Genomic DNA, 16944 nt, shown 5'->3' on the forward strand with positions numbered 1-16944 from the left:
ACAATCTATACGCTTGGATGCTATCCCTCACCACAACTCCAGAAATGAAATCCATTGCTTTTCCAAATAACTTCCTGTAATTTTTTTTCACCACTTTGCATTGTAGCATGTACCAAAACTTTCTGATGGACTACTGAAACTATTGTTGACATGCAGAGACAGAAAACAAGATGGTAACGAAATTGCTCCAGGTACAGGTGAAGGCTGAGTTAACTATTGGGTGAGGTTTCTGGCGGGTAGAAAGTCTGTTTAGGTTTCTTAGAATGTAGTGGCCACTTTGGAGAGGACCTACTGGCACACCTTCTGCAAATGAATAACGTCAGGAAAGAAGTCATAGAGTCTTGTATATAAAAGGCTCTGTTCACAAAACCACAAGTTAGTTCCTGGAAGCGGTGACTGTCAAAAAAAGGATGTGGTATAAATAACATCGAGTTTATGTACCTTGGCCAACAAAGAGGGGTTTTGTTGACTTTTGCCTCCTACAGGATAAAAAAAAAATGAACAGGAGACTACATTCTTGTTGTAAAAGTGACTCTGGACATCCTGAAGGCATCAGACATGGACAAGGGCTCATCAGCTCTGGCAGGCTTGACATTATTCAGGAAAAATAAATATGCTTTACCAGTCATTTGGGGGAAATCAGGCACCAAAGGCACTAGTAAGTAAAGATTAACATAAACGTTATTTTAGGCATTGACTTTAGATGAAACGAATCATGGTTTATTTTTATTTTTTGGAGGCAGAAAAATCCAAAGAAAGAGCTTGGTGTTGGGAAGAATAAGCTGTAGATTCCACTCTACACTAGTGGGGTGACCTTGGGGGAATAAGGCATTTAGCTTCTCCGAGGGACCTTTTAGGTAAATGGAGAATCACAATACCCACTCAATATACCTCCCACAGTTAGGAGGAACGAGAACCCCACCAGGGGACAATCGCCAACAAACTACTTGGTAACCTTAATGCATTAGACACAAGCCAGCTTTGGCCACAGGAAGTGCTTTGAGGATTTTCAATTTGCCTAGAAATTGCATTTTCCATAAGATTGAAGGGAATAAGTCAGCAATTCACCTGCCTTCCCAAACTGGATTGTAACTTAAAATATACAAGTTCCTGCAGTCTCAAAATAGTTAGTTTTGGTTTCTGAGATAGACCTTGGGCTCAGCCTTTTGGGTCAGATCCTCCTTCTGGAGAAAACTGAGTTCGGAGCTCATAGTTGTCTAGAGTTCTTTGTTGACCAGACAGAGCCATTTTGAATTATTAAGAACCTGGGGCGTTTAAAAGACATTCTGTTTATCTTAGCAGTCTTTTTGATGGAAATGCAGGAATTTTCTTGGAAACAGGGATTTTATTGTGTTGCTTTAGGAGGCTGGGGGGGGGGGGGGGGGGGAGATAATCGTTTTCCATAGTGTTTCCCAGTGGTCAGATGCCCCCAAGGTCCAGAGAAGTACATTCTTTTGTTCTAAAATTCCATCTTAAAAAAAAAAAAAGGACCAAGGAAGGAAATCTCCATTGGTGACTTAAAGCCCGACTCCTAGGCAGGAGGCAGCTAAAGACATTTGGCTTTAAGATACATCTGAAAAGCATTCCATTCAGATAAATAGGAAGCCCATTAAACCACCAGGTTGTTCCTTCTATTATTGCTATCTCTGAGCCCGTTTTTTTTCCTCCAAAGTATGTTTTTACCACCCATATAAGGTAAGCTTGCCTTTTGTTACCAGGCCTGGGCACTTTAACATTGTACTCAGTAGTAAATTGCCACCTCCTGCCTTTTGTAAGTGGAATTTTCCTGACAAGAGATGTTGTTTTTCTACCGACACCAGATCTTGCACTCACTGAAACATAAACATTTAAAATGCTTTGTGTTTAAGCATTATGGTGTGTGTGTGTGTGTGTGTGTGTGTGTGTGTGTACACACTTATAATATATATAATATAAACTTTTCTAAATCAATAGCTAAACCTTTCAGAGAAAAGTTAATAACCAGTTTTGGTTCAAAGGCTTCCTATTCTTTTAAATGCCTCTTATTACTGGCTATCTGGAGCAGAAAATGTTCATTATTGTGTCTTGCTGCTTGAAAAAGCCTTGCTTTCCTAGAAGATGAATGGTTCCTCAGCTCCCCAATCAGAATGTGCAGAATTCCATGAAGGCTGAGAGTTTGACGGTACTATTACGAAGAACTCCAGCTTGAAAGTTTCATCAGTCTATTTGTTTCTGCAAAGTTGTTTTTTTTTAAAATCTTTCATCAAACAAGGAAGATGTGTGCCATCCTTCAGTTTGCCTTCCTACCTCTGAACTTTCTCTTTCTTCCGGCCAACTGATAGAAACTCAACTCTGCTCAGACTGAAGCTCATTAAACTTAAAGAAATTATTAAGGAAGAATATGGAACACACAATCCCCAAGTGTTAGAAATTGGCTAAGATTCCAAGAGGTCTCACATGGTGATGATTTGCATAAATAATAGTTCACAATTACATGGAAAGCACTTTCCTAGCAAAGTAGCGAAGGCATTATTGGCCTCACTTAACCAAGGAGCTGAAATCATTTGCCCACCATATAGCAGAGAAGGCACTTGGTCCCTGGGAAAGCCTCACATAGAATACATAAATACACATAAGATAGACCATATCTACATATCACACACACACACACATACATACATCAACAATGCAAGTGAATTTTGCCCCCAAATATTGTGGCTGTCTGCTAGTTGATCTATGCCAGGGGTAAGGAACCTGAAGCTGCAGGTTCCCCACCCCATTCTATGCTTTTCTCATTTGCCCTGAAATCATATTTACAGAAAAAGAGGTTTTTGAGGGCTCATGGCTATAATTAGCATGGAAACGTGGTCTCTTGACCTTGCGCTTTATAGTCTTAAAGTCTATCTTTTTTTCTCATTTAATCCTCACAACAACTGTGTAAAGAATATAGGGTGAGTTGATATTATTATCTCCATTTTAAATATGAAACTAAGGCCATCTTGTTTACATCACAGAATCACAGATTTAGAGCTAGAAGAGACCTTAGCGTCAATAAATCAAACATTTACTTCTTAAGCACTTACTATGTGCTAGGGGCTGTACATTGGGGATACAAGGAAAGTTAAAAAAAAAAAAAAAGTCCCTGCTTTCAAGGAGCTCACAATATGAGGGAGGGGAAAATATGCAAACAACTATGTACAAAGGAGACACAGACAAACTAAGTTGGAAATAATCTCAGAGAGAAGGCATTTAGCATTAAGGGAGATTGAGAAAGGCCTCCTGCAGAAGGTGAGAAGGTTGTAGTTGGAACTTAAAGGAAGCCAGATAGGGCAGGAGACAAGAAGCAGGAGAAAATTCCTGGTGTGGAGGATGGAGTGAAAGTGTGCTTAGAGGTCATCTGGTCCAGTCCCTTCAATGAGCCAATCAATCATTTATTAGGTGACTATTATGTGCCAGTCACCTTGCTAAGGAACACAGAGATAAAAGTGAAATAATCCCAGGTCTGTTCTAAATGAAAAGACAACGTGGACACAGATACAAACCAGAGTAATTGGAAGGATGGTGGAGTCCTTGACAGAAATAAAGAAGGTTGTAAGAGGAGGGGGTTTCGTCAAGTGGCTGCTCTACATTGAGTCATAGATGTTTTCCCAAATTATTCTGAACCTTTCAGATTTGTTATTTCTTATGGCACAACAACATCTCATTATATTCACACGCTCCAATTTGTTCAGACATTCTCCAGTAAATGGAAACTCATTTTGTTTCCAGTTTTGGGTTTTTTTGCCATTACAAAAAGCGATGTTATAAATCTTTGTGCATGTGAGACCTTTCCCTCTCTCTTGGAGATTTTGGGAGTATATAGAGAGTTTAATGACTTTTTTTAACTCTCATTTTATGAATGGGGAAACAAGGCCTACAGAAGATAAGTGACTTGACACTGGTACTATGTGGCAGAGCTCAAATTCAAACCCCGGGACTTTCTCAAATCCATAATTTAGTATGTTGTAGAGTTGAAATAATAGAAATCTGGCTTTTTACTAGACATAGTACTTTCCTGGCTAGCCTCCACTGCTGGCCACTCTTCTCCTTCACCTCAGCACATTGAGCCATGATGAGGAGTCACCATACTCCTTGCCAGGAATTCAGCTTCATGCTCCAAAGTTACGTGACCCAGTACAAAGTGTAATGATCAGCCACTTTCAGGCCCGCCTTCTGCAGCCCTCATCCCTCAGGAGCCTCTATTCCTTTGAGCTGCACATCATCTGTCTCTGACTGTCCAATTCTTTATTGTCATTTGCTGCTTCCTAGGTCACTCTCCCTCCAATCTCAAGGAGTTCAGTACTTGGCACACAGTCTTCCTCTCCATTCCAATCCTTACCCTCATATAGGATTTCAGTATTCCTCTTGGTGAACCCCAGAAACCTCCTGGCCTCCTAGTCATTTCATCAATCTCCTCAACCCCCATGATAATCCTATCTCTCCACTCTATCTCAGTTATTCAAAGGGATGGTCAAACCTTTGACTTCATTCCCCACCCCACTGCAAATTGTTCCACCTCCAAGATACCAAATTTTGCAATTTCTCTGCTCACAATCTCTTCTCCTTCCATTTCATCTAATTCCTCATTCCTCCCAAACCTCCTCTTTGTCTTAATCTTGACCTCTGTTCCCTCAGTGCTATCCCATTGTTTTTGTCCATCACCCCTATTAGGGATCACTTCCCTCCCTTCTCTGGATCATACCACCCTTCCACCGGAGTCTCAACTGAAGACCTACCCTCATACATTACATGGAAAGAAGAAGCCATTTCCTATGAGCTCTCTCTTCTCCCTTTTCTTATATCTTATATCATTCCCCTTTGTCTCCTCATTTACTCCAGTCTTATGATAAAATAGTCTTTCTTCTTGTTAAGGTCAACCTTTGATCCCATTTCCTCCCAGTTCCTTGGGCAAGTTGCCCTCATTCTCATGCCCCATCTTTCTCTAATTTTCAATATTTCTTTACGTACTGGTTCTTTCTCAAATGCCTCTAAGTGTCCCCCCATCCTTAATGACCCCTCATTTGATCCTGACATCCCCTCAGGATATCATCCTATATTACATCCCTCTCTTAGTCGAACTCTTTTAAAAAGTTGTCCACCCTCATTACCTCCATTTGCCTTTCGCTTCAAAACTCATTTCTTCTACTCTCATCACTCATTTCAAACTGTCTTTTCCAAAACTTACCAATGATATGTTCCTTACCAAATCTGATAGTGTCTTCTCAAACCTTATACTTCTTTTTGTAAAACAAGTTTTTTTCTTGACATCTTTTCACTTTTTACATTATCATAGCTTTCCCCAGTATGCTTACTCTTCCCCCTCCCGGAGAGACATTTCATATAACAAATAGTATTTCTAAGGATTTTTTTTTAAGAAGAGGAAAAAGTTAGCACAACTGATCAATAAGTTTAAAAAGTCTGATAACATGCAATGTCCAACACCTGTGGATCTCTCCCCTCTGAGAAGAAGGTTGGGGGTGTATTCTCAAACCTCTTCTTTCTACTCATGCTTGATCTTTATAATTCTGTTACATTCGCTGTGTGTGTGTGTGTGTGTGTGTGTGTGATTGTTCTTTTCATTTACATTGTTGTAATCATTGTGTATATCGTTTTCTTGTCTGCTCACTTCACTCAGTATTAGTTCATGGGGATCTTCACAAACTTCTTTGAACTAATCACATTCATCATTTCTTATAGAACAATAATATTCCATCACATTCACATGCCATACTTTGTTTAGCCACTCTCCAGCTGATGGGCATCTATTTTGTTTCCAATTCTCTGCTAACACAAAAAGTGCTGCTACAAATACCTTGATGTATGTGGGGACTTTCTTCTTATCACTGGCTTTCTTGGGGTATGAGCCCAGTAACAGAGCCTCTAGGTTCCAAGGATATAGACATTTTAGTCACTTATTTACATAATTCTAAGCTGCTTTCCAAAATGGTTACACTAAATCATAGCTCCACCGATAATGTAATAATGTGCCTATTATTCCACAACCTATCCAACATTGACTATTGCCATTTTTATCATCTTTGCCAATTTGCAGGGTATAACGTGAAACCTCAGGGTTCTTTTAAGTTGCATTTCTCTTTTATTTCAAATGCTGAAAACTCACACTCTTCTTGACCTTTCTCTAGCATTTGACGTTGCTGACTGCCCTTTCCTCCTAGATATTTTCCCCCTCTGGTTTTCATGACACTGTTCTCTGTTGATTCTCTTTTTACCCATCTGACTCCTCATTCTCCTTTGCTAGTCATCATTCATATCACATGCCCAGACTGTGGGTGTCCTCCAAAGGTATGTCCTGGACCCTCTTCTCCGTCAATCAGTCATTAAACATTTATTAAGCATCTGCTCTGTATCAGGAGCTGTGCTAAGTGATGGGGATACAAAGAATGATTTTTAAAAAGGTTCCTGCTCAAAAATGGATGCTAAAAATTTTCTTAACATATAATTGGGGAAAAAATAAAATACATAAAATTTTTTAAAATGAAAAAATAAGTTCCTGCTCTCAATGAGTTCCCAGTATAAGCGGGGGAGACAACATGTAGATAACTGTAAAAACAATAGATAAGTAACATTTATTATTATTAATTAACATTAATATATTACTAATTGAAATAACAGAGGAAAGGAAGGTGAAGATAATAACTGTTTATTAAATGCCTACTATGTACCAGGAACTGTGCTAAGTGCTTTGTGAATATCTCATTTGATCTTTGTAGCAATCCTACAGGGTAGTTGCCATTATTATCTCCATTTTATGGTTGAAGAAACTGAGGCAAATAGAAGTTAAGGGATTTGTCCAGGGTTACACAGCTAATAAATGTCTGAGGCCAGACTTGAGGGAAGGCTTCCTTAATTAGAATTAAGGAGGATTAGGAATGACTTCCAGTAGAAGGTTGGATTTCATCCGGGATTTAAAGGAAGCCAGGAAGCAAAGATGAAGAGGCAAGAGGTGAGGAGAATGACCAGTGAAAATTCCTGGAGTCTATAGCTGGAGCGTCCTGTGTCAGGAATGGCAGGAGGCTAGTGTAAAAAGACGGGACAGATAGGAGGGGGCTATGTTGGAAAGCACTTTGAATGCTAAACACAGCATTTAATAATTTAGCCTTGAAGTGATAGGGAGCTCATGGGGTTTAACTGAATGTACGTATATGTCAGGGAGGGGATAGTGGGTTTGGGGTGGGAATGTCTTGGTTAGACTTGTGTTTTTGGAAGATCACCTTGAAAATTCCTGGAGGATAGAAGGCAGTGGGCAGGGATGAGGCTGATTGTCCCATAGCAGGGTGTTTCAATAGTCCAGAGGTGATGTTATGAAGGCTTGAAGCAGCATCAGAGGAGAGAAGGGGGCATATTAGAGAGATCTTATGAAGGTCAGAATTGACAGGATTTGGCAATAGATTGGCTATTGGGGGCGGCGAGAGAGTGAAGCTCAGTGACTCCTCTGGGTTCAACTATCACTTCTCAATGAATTACAAGTCCATATTCCTCATCTTTCTCTTGGGATCCTGTCTCACATCATCTACTTCCTATTTGACATTTCAAACTGCATATCCCACAGGACTCTCAAACTCAACCTGTCCAAAATAAAACTTATCATCTTCTTTTCCTCAACCTCCCACTCCCTTAATCCACTCCCCTTCTGAACATCTCACTTGCTGTTGAGGGTACCACCATCCTTCCAGTTGCCCAGGTTCACAACCTCAGACTCGACCTTGACAGTTCAATCCATTTACCCCACATCCAATCAGTTGCCATGCCTCGTTGATATTGCTTTCTTTTCTTTTTCGTGGGGAGAAGCAATCAGGGTTAAGTAACTTGCCCAGAGTCACACAGCTAGTAAGTGTCTGAGGTTGGATTTGAACTCAGGTCCTTCTGACTCCAGGGTGCTCTATCTGCTTAGACACCTAGTTACCCCATTGATACTACTTTCACTCCATCTCTAGCACCTGTTCCCTTTTCTCTACTCAAACAGCCATCACTGTAATTCAGTACTTTATCACCTCTTGTCCATTTCAAAGGCTTTCTAATTAGTCCTTCTCAGTCAACTTTCTCTCTACTCAAATCCATCCTCTGAACAGCTACCAAAGTAACCTTCCTAAAGTGCAAGTCTGACCACATTGCCTTCCTATTCAGTAAACTCCAATGATGCTACTTGTCAGTTGGTCAATAAACATTTATTAAACACCTACTATGTGCTAGGTACAGTACTACGGTCTGGGAATACATAAAGAAGCAAAAGACAGTCCTAGCCCTCAAGGAGCTTATAGTCTAATGAAGGAGACCACATGTAAACAAACATACATAAAACAAACCACATAAAGGATAAAGAGGAACTAATTAACAGAAGGAAGACACGAGAATTAAGATGGTAGAGCTTTTGGTGAAATATGAGATTTTAGTTGAGGCTTAAATAAAGCCTGGGAGGTCAATAGTCAGAGCAGAAGATGGGAGAACATTCCAGGCCAGAGAAAATGCCTGAAGCCAAGAGATGGAGGCTCTTGTTTGTGGAACAGCCAGGAAGCCAGTGTTATTGGATCAAAGAACATATGTCAGAGAGTAAAGTGTAAAAAGACTGGAAAAGTAGGAGGGGGCTAGGTTATAAAGAGCTTTGCATGCCAAATGGAACATTTTGTATTTGATTCTGAAGGTAGGGAGCCACCAGAGTTTATTGGGGGGGGGGGTGTAACTTGATCAGACCTGTGGTTTAGAAAAATCATTTTAGGAGGACTGGAGTAGGATGAGACTTGAGGCAGGCAGCCCCATCAGCAGCTATTGAAATAATCTAGGTATGAGTGGTGGCAATGTTGGAGAGAAGAGGGATTATTCAGAGAGATGTTGAAAAAGTGAAATCAATAGCCCTTGGTAACAGGTTGACTTTGGGGAGGGTAAAGTATTAAGAGATTAGTGAGGAGTTGAGGATGATTTTTAGATTGGGAGCCTAAGGAACTGGGAGGATGGTGTTGCCCTCTATAGTAATAGAGAAGGTTGGAGTGGGAGGAGGATATAGGGGGAAAGATGAGACCTGTTTTGGACATATTATGTTTAAGATGTCTACTGGTCACCCAGTTTGAGAGGTCCGAAAGGCAGTTGGAAACGGGAGATCAGAGGTCAGCAGAGAGATTGAGGCAGGTTGGGTAGATCTGAGAATCATGAGCATTGAAATAGTAATTGATAGTAATTAAATCCATGAGAGCTGATAAGATTATCAAATGACAGGAGAGGTATAACAGGATTGCAGTGAGGACCCAGTTAAAATTTTATAACATATATTTGTAGTGAACACAATTAAAATGGTTGAATGATTTTCTTCATTAGTAGCATATATGTAGGAGTGGGCAGCTAAGTGGTGCAAGTGGATAGAGCACTAGGCCTGGAGACAGAAAGATTTGCATTCAGATCCCATCTCAGATACTTATTAGCTGTGTGACCCTGGGCAAGTCACTTCAACCTGTTTGCTTTGGCTGCCTCATCTATGACATGAACTGGAGAAGGAAATGGCAAACTATGCTAGTATCTTTGCCAAGAAAACCCCAAATGGGGTCATGAAGAGTCAGACAACACTGAAAAAACCTGTAGGAGTGAAGGCAGTGAATGGTGGGAGTGATCCAAGGTTGAAGCTTGGCTGGGTGTAATCAGCAATAATAAGCAATCAGAGATTCAAGAGAAGAAGTTAGGGTAGAGCTGAATTAGTTCACCAAAGCCCAAGTTGGGGAGAGAAGTGGCTAATGCAGGGAAGATGACCTGGGAGAGAAGTGAAGGGTCAAGGAATTGAAGGTCACAGTACAGTCAAAGAGTAGGGTTTTGTAAGGTGAAGGAGAGGTGAAAATCTAGTAGATTATGGTCAGATAGTGGGATTTTGGAATTCTCAAACATGAAGGTGATACATTTGTGGTTAATGGAAAGATCAAGGGTATGATCATCATGTGAAGCTGAGGTGAGGTAAAGGAGTAGCTCATGGGAAACTAGTAGGTTGGGGGAACTGAGTGGTTGGGGTATTTAAGGGAGAGTCAGTACATATGTTGAAGTCTTCTAGTATGAATGCAGGAGTTAGGGAGGAGAGAAAAATTGTGAACCAGGTACTAAACTCATTGAGGAAGGAAGGAGAATGACCTGGGGGGGGGGGGCGGTATAGATAACAGCTACCAGGATTTTGACTGAATGATAAATATGAATGGCATGAACTTCAAAGGAAAAGAGGTTACTGAGTGATGGAGGTAGGGGGAGAATCTGGAAGTAGCAATAGGGAGCAAGGAGTACTCCAACTCCTCTGCCTCAACCAGTGAGCTGAGGAGAATAAGAGGACATACAGCCAGTACTGAAAAGGGTAGGTAGTGGGATTCCCCATCAGGGGAATCTGGATTTCAGTAATAGTAGATGGAAGAAGTGGGAAAAGAAAAGATTCAAGATGAAGGGAAGTTTGTTGCCTGTAGAAGGGGCATTCCATAGCACAAAGTAGAAGGCCTCAGTAGAGTTAGGGTGAAACACTGGGGTGAGAAGATTGAAGGAGCTGGTGAAATATAAATTCCTCTATTTGTCATTTTAAAGTCTTTCACAACATAGTTCCCACCTGGTTTTGCAGACTTCTGCTGGCAAATCTTTTTTTAACTCCTCTTTTAAAATTTTTTTGTTATTTTAGACAAATACTAAAACTTAGATACATAATAAGAAAAGAAAAAGAAACATATTATTTAAATAATACTTAAGTTATTTAAATATTTAATATTATTTATACATATATATTAAATAAATATTTAATATTAAACTTAAAATATAAAATAAGAAAAGAAAAGACACGTTATGTGCACAGCGTAACATAGAAGAGGATTCAGAATATATATCAATAACTTTCCATTTCAAGAAAGTCTATATATTCAATACTTTGCATTATGTTGAAAGCTGTCCATATTTTCTTTGTTTCCTTGTAGGTTTTCTCTTGTTTGACTTTGTTCTTTTACCCCTTTCCTCTCCCCTCCCCGCTTCTTACTTCTGTTCACATGCTTTAGGATCTAGCCAAACTGGCCTGCCTTTGCACACTGGCTGTCTTCTATGTCAGCACACCCCTTCAACTCCTTTCCTTCCTAGACTCTAGTTTCCTTCAAAGATTGGTTCAATTACTACCTGATCCCTCCAACTGCTAGTGCTTCCTCCCCTTACCTTAAAAATATCTTGTGTCTCTCTTATTTACCTGGACATGTAGCCTCCCCCCGCCCATGAATATAAACTCCTCGAAGGCGAGAATTGTTTCATATTTGTCACTGTATCCCCGTTGCCTAGCTAACGTAATTCTTGGCATGCAATAATTGTTCAATAAATGTTTGTTGATTCATGGATTGGTATAGTTAAGCACAGTCCTCCTTAAATTCCTTGTTTTCTTGCCCTTTTATTTATACCCTGTTAATCCTCAAGCTTGGGTGATTCCCACCATCTGTCTGCTTTCTATACCCCACTTCAACAGGTAATAATGCTGGAGAAAGTTATGAAATCATGAGGACTGAATCAACGATTGCAGATTAATGTTATCCAACCTCAGCAGGGCCCTTGCTGCTGCAGAACAACCTTTCTCATCTCTGTCCGATTTCCTAATGCTGCTTCCTGCAGTGGCTTTTCTGAACCTTTTTCTCTCTCTATTCAAGCCCTGACTTCCACTCTCCTCCACTCCAAACAGATAACTTTGCTTCCAAGTGGTCAAAGTTGGATTCAGACTCCGATTCTTTGAATACGATTATGTGATCTTTCCTCTGCACCATGCTTGCCTCTTGTTTTCATACCGATAGAAGGATTTTTATAAAACAGCTAACACATTTATGGATTTTGTTGCTCTGGTAAAATTTTTCTTAGCACTTTGCCTAGCTTACCATTGGTTTTAGAGCATTATACCTTGTATCAAATATGATCATGTGTCACTCCCATAAGACAGTAATCTTAATGAGCCTTTTAATTAAGTGATTAACCAATGCTTGTTAGAGGCAGCTAAGTGGCACAATGGATAGAGTGTTAGGTGGGGTGTCAAGAAGTCCTGAGTTCTAATTTGGCCAGTTTTGTGACCCAGGGCAAGTCACTTAAATGGTGCCTGCCTCATTTTCCTCATCTGTAAAATGGGGATAATAACAGCGCCTACCTCTAAAGGTTGCTGTGAAGATCAAATGAAATAATGTACATAAAGTGATTTGCAAATTTTAAAGTGCTAAATCAATGCACGCTGTTATTATTTGTTGGATTGACTCTTGTTGACTTTTAAATTTCTAAAGATAGGGATAGAATATCTTTCTTTCAGCTGTGATTCCCAAGAACTGAGTTTGCAGTACTACATACGCTAGGTCCTACTACTCTGCTATAAGAAATAATAAGCACGATGATCTTAGAAAAACATGGAAAGACTTGCACGAAATAATGAAGAGTGAAATGAGCAGAATATACAGTAACAGCAATATTGTTTTAATAACTTTGAGCAACCAAATAGTTCTATCACAAATACCCAAATTAACTACAAAGGTCCTATCAAGCAAGATGCCGTCTGCATCCAGAGAAAGAACTTGTGTGTGTGTGTGTGTGTGTGTGTGTGTGTGTATGTGTGTACACACACACGTATTTGTACCTAATGGTAGCCATGTTTAGAGGGAAGGCGGGGGAAAAGAAGAAAGTGACGTGACAACTTTGTTGTATATTTTAAAATAATAGCAAATTGTACCCAATAAATCTGCAAGGTCAGAAAAAAAAGAAAAATATGGTAGATCCTAATAAACTTTTGCTGAATTGAATGCATTGCACTAGATGACACAATTATATTAAAAGAAATATCACATGTGAGGATATCAGGTTGAGTCTAATAGGATGATAATGACTTGCGATAAATATTGGGTGACTCCTGAATTCTAAAAATCAATTTCAATAGACCATAGATTTCAATATTTCAAATTTTCAATCCATTTCAATGGATCATAGGCCTAAAAAAACTTGAGGATAACTAGACAATAGTTCATCTGAAAAGCACCAAGGGCCTTAGTGGAATCCAAGCTCAATGTGAGTCAACATTCAAACAAGAATTGTCCCAAGTTAATCATCTCGGTTGTGTTTAGAGACAAATAGTGTTTGAGGCTAGAGACAAGAAAGAGGATGTAAGGATTCGTTAAAGGAGCAAGTGATGTTTAGCATGGCGAAGAGATGGGGACAGGGATACTCTAGCTTTCTTGGAGGACCTGGTGGTCTGTCACATGGTGAAGGGATAAGACTTTTTCTGTGTGGGCCCAGCAGACAGAACAAGGAGGAATAGAAGGAAGATGCAAAGAGACTTGAAGGTAGGAAACACTTCCTAGCTAAGAGAGCTGTCCAAAAGTGGGGTGGACTGCCTAGAGAGGGGGTAGAGTCTCCCTCCTTTGAAGTTTTCAAGTAGAAGCTGAAAAATCATCTGTTGGATATGTCCTAAGGAGGGTTCCTTTAGGGTCACACTTTTCCCTTTGTCGTTGTACATGGGGTCCAAGGACAAAGAATGTGTGGAGAAATTTCAGGGGGTCTATAAACTTGGATGGGAAAAGATTACAGACTTCTTTTCACTAACCCCTAACCTTATTACTATTAAGGGCACAACTATCCTCCTACTCCTTCACCTCAAGATCTTGACTTCTTACTTTTATCCCTATCTACTCTGTTCACAAGTCTTGCTGATTTTACCTTCATAATATCTCTTAAACATACCCCCTTCTCTCATTTGACACTTCCACCAGTCTGGTGCAGACCCTCATCACCACACACTTGTGTTATTGCAATAGCCTACTAGTTGGGGTTCCTTCCCTTCTCTACTTTGGCCCACCTTCTGTGCAGCTGTCAAAGTGATCTTCAAAATCTGGCTCTCTCCTACCTTTCTAATCTCACACTGTACTCCCTTCCCCCTCTCCTCCCTTAATGCTAATGCTTTCGCTCTATTCTCTCTCCTTCCACCTTGGAGGCAATTGGGGTTAAGTGACTTGCACAGGGTCACATAGCTAGTAAGTGTTTGACACCAGATTTGAACTCAGCTCCTCCTGACTCCAGAGATGGTGCTCTCTCCACTGTGCCATTTAGCTGCCCCCTCACTCTATTCTCTCTACCTTATCCTATACACATCACATTTATATTTAGTTGTTTTCACATCTTCTTCATTAGACAGTGAGCTCCTTGAAAGTAGGGATTCTCTTTTGCTTTTCTTTGTATCCCCAGCACTTAGCATAGTGCCTGGCATATAGTAGGTGCTAAATAAATTCTTACTGACTGATTGAAACTGAGCATTTCCTTCAATTACAAATTTTAAAAAACTACTCTGAGAAGGGGTCTGTGGGCCTCACCAGACTGCTAAAAGGATTCAGGATACCAAAAAGGTTAAGGACCCCTTCTTTAGGGTATGAGTTGACATAGATACCTGTTGGAGTCCCTCCTAACTATTTAATTTCACAATTCTGTGCTAGATGAGTGGGACCCCCAGTTTAGCAGGGTCAAAGAGAAAGTTGGGCACATGGTGGGTGTAAGTGGGTTAGTTCCAACATAGAACAAATAAGTAACTGAAAGAGAACTAAAGTCAAGGATGTTATCAGGGAACTCTATGAATGCAAAAGTAGATGGGCTGGTCATGTGACGAGAGTGAGAGATAACAGCTGGACTGCCCAAATGCTACCTGGGAATTCTCTTGAAGTGTGGAGAAAGTGAGGAATGTCCCCTGTGGTGAATTAATAAGAGGGCATAGCTGAGAGTCACCCAGGAGAAGCAGGCATAGATGGGTTGCCATTTCCATTGGCGAAAACATGCAAACAGATTCATTTGAGTATTGATAGGTTATTATCCAGTGAAAGTGAAAACGTTTCCAGGCATTGGCAAAGAACAGCCCACAGGCTGGTGTAAATGACCAAACAGATCACAGAATGCCAGGGCTAGACAGGAGCTTGGATATCATTTATTTGAACCCTTTCCCCTCTTTTTTTTTTTTTTTTTTTTTTACTGATGTGATGGGAGAAGATATGTGTCTTCTTGTGGTCAACCTCAGAGGCTGAGTTCAAGTCTCAAACAGCCATTTCTTAGCTTCTCTTAATTAATAGGTCATCAGGAATCTGACTTTCCTTAATTAATGCAGACAATTCAATTCATAGATTCTGAGTTGTAAGGGACTTTCCAAAGTCCCTCTAGACCTGCCTCTCTAATCTGATCAAGAATCTCCTCCACATTTTGGCCATCCCCTCATCATTGAGCCATTACTGGAAGCCCTCTAATGAGAGGGATCCCACTGTCTGCTGAGGTAGCCCATTACATTTTGGACTCCTCTCATTTTTAGGGAATTTTTTTTTCTATCAAGTAAAACTACGTTTTTGTAACTTACACTCATTATTACTAGTTCTTCACTGGAGGGCCAAGATTCTTTCCCATCTTTAACTGCTGACTTCCTTCAAGGCTCAGTTAAAATCCTACCTTCTGCCAGAAGCCTCTTCTGTGCCCTTTAATTTTATTTCCTTCCCTCTAACATTACACCTCAAAGTCTCCCCCAAGAACTTTGGATTTGAATGTGCAACATGGGAGACCTGACACAGGACCACTCAGCATGGCATGCCCACGTCAGAAAGGGTGCTGTGCTCTTTGAGTAAAGCAGAATTGAGACAGCACAAAGGAAATGTAGGATGTGCAAATTTAGAGTATCCACCCCCAATATTCACAGGACTATCTGTGCCCAACCTGTGATAGAACATTCAGAGCTCCTATTGGTCTGATCAGCCACAGTTGGACACACTGAAACTTCACTTTATCATGGTGATGCCATTTTGGTCCTCTTCAAAAATGGACAACCAACCAACACCCAGTTTCTCCTGTGTATATCTTGTTTGTACACATTTGCTTGACTGTTGTGTCCCTGATTGGTCTGTGAGTTCTTTGAGGGCAAGAACCATCATTTGCTTTTCTGTGTATCCTTAGGGCTTGACACAGTGCTTGGCATACAGTAGGTATTTAATAAATGCTTATTGACTGATTGTCCCACAAGACATCCTTTGCAAAATCTGAAAACAGCTGCAACATCCTTCTTAAGTCTCCTCTTCTCCAGGCTAACCAACTCCAGTGCCTTCAAGTGATCCTCCCATGACATCATCTTCGGGTTCCTCACCATCCTGACTGCCCTCTTCTGGATACCCTCTAGCTTATTGAGACTGTTGTACACTTGATTTTTGTGGTATAGTGCAAGAACACTTCATCTGATATGAAGACCTGGGTTTGAATAAAGGCTTTGGCATGGTAAATGGAAAGATCATTGGTTTTTGAGTGAGAGGATCTGAATTTAGACACTGGTATATTGGAGCCAGCTTGAATTGGCTTGAGAGAGCTGATCGTTAAATTTTCAGTATAAGAATTTTAGATTTTGGAAATCTATAAATCAGGGCTTCCTTTGTTGTTTTGTTAATTGTTTAGAGTATAGACTTAATAAAGTTATGGAGGAAATATGAATAATTCATATTAAACAGATTAAAGTATGTTGTATATACATTTCTCACCCTCCCACCCCCCCAGAAGTGGTTGTTAAACACTTACCAGTATACTCACTAGGTTGAGATTCCTGCTCTGATGAATACTACCCTTGTGGGTCTCGGACAAGTCTCTTGATCTACCTGGGTATCAGTTTCCTTCTCTGTAAAATGAGGAGGTCAGATTAGATGGCCTTTAAGGCTCCTCACAGCTCTAAATCCTTTCCAACCCCTCTTAATTCTAGTACCTTCCTTCTGTTCATTTTTACCTATTTATCTTGTCTATAGATTATGAATACATATTTGTTTGCTTGTTGTCTTTTTCCATTAGACTGTGACCTCCATGAGGGATTGTCTTTTTGCCTCTTTTTCCTTTTTTAAAATTTATCCCTAGTGCTTAGCCCAGTGACTGGCACATAGTAGGCACTTAATACATGTTTATTGG

This window comes from Notamacropus eugenii, chromosome X, assembly GCF_028372415.1.
Source record: "Notamacropus eugenii isolate mMacEug1 chromosome X, mMacEug1.pri_v2, whole genome shotgun sequence".
Taxonomy (NCBI): Eukaryota; Metazoa; Chordata; class Mammalia; order Diprotodontia; family Macropodidae; genus Notamacropus; species Notamacropus eugenii.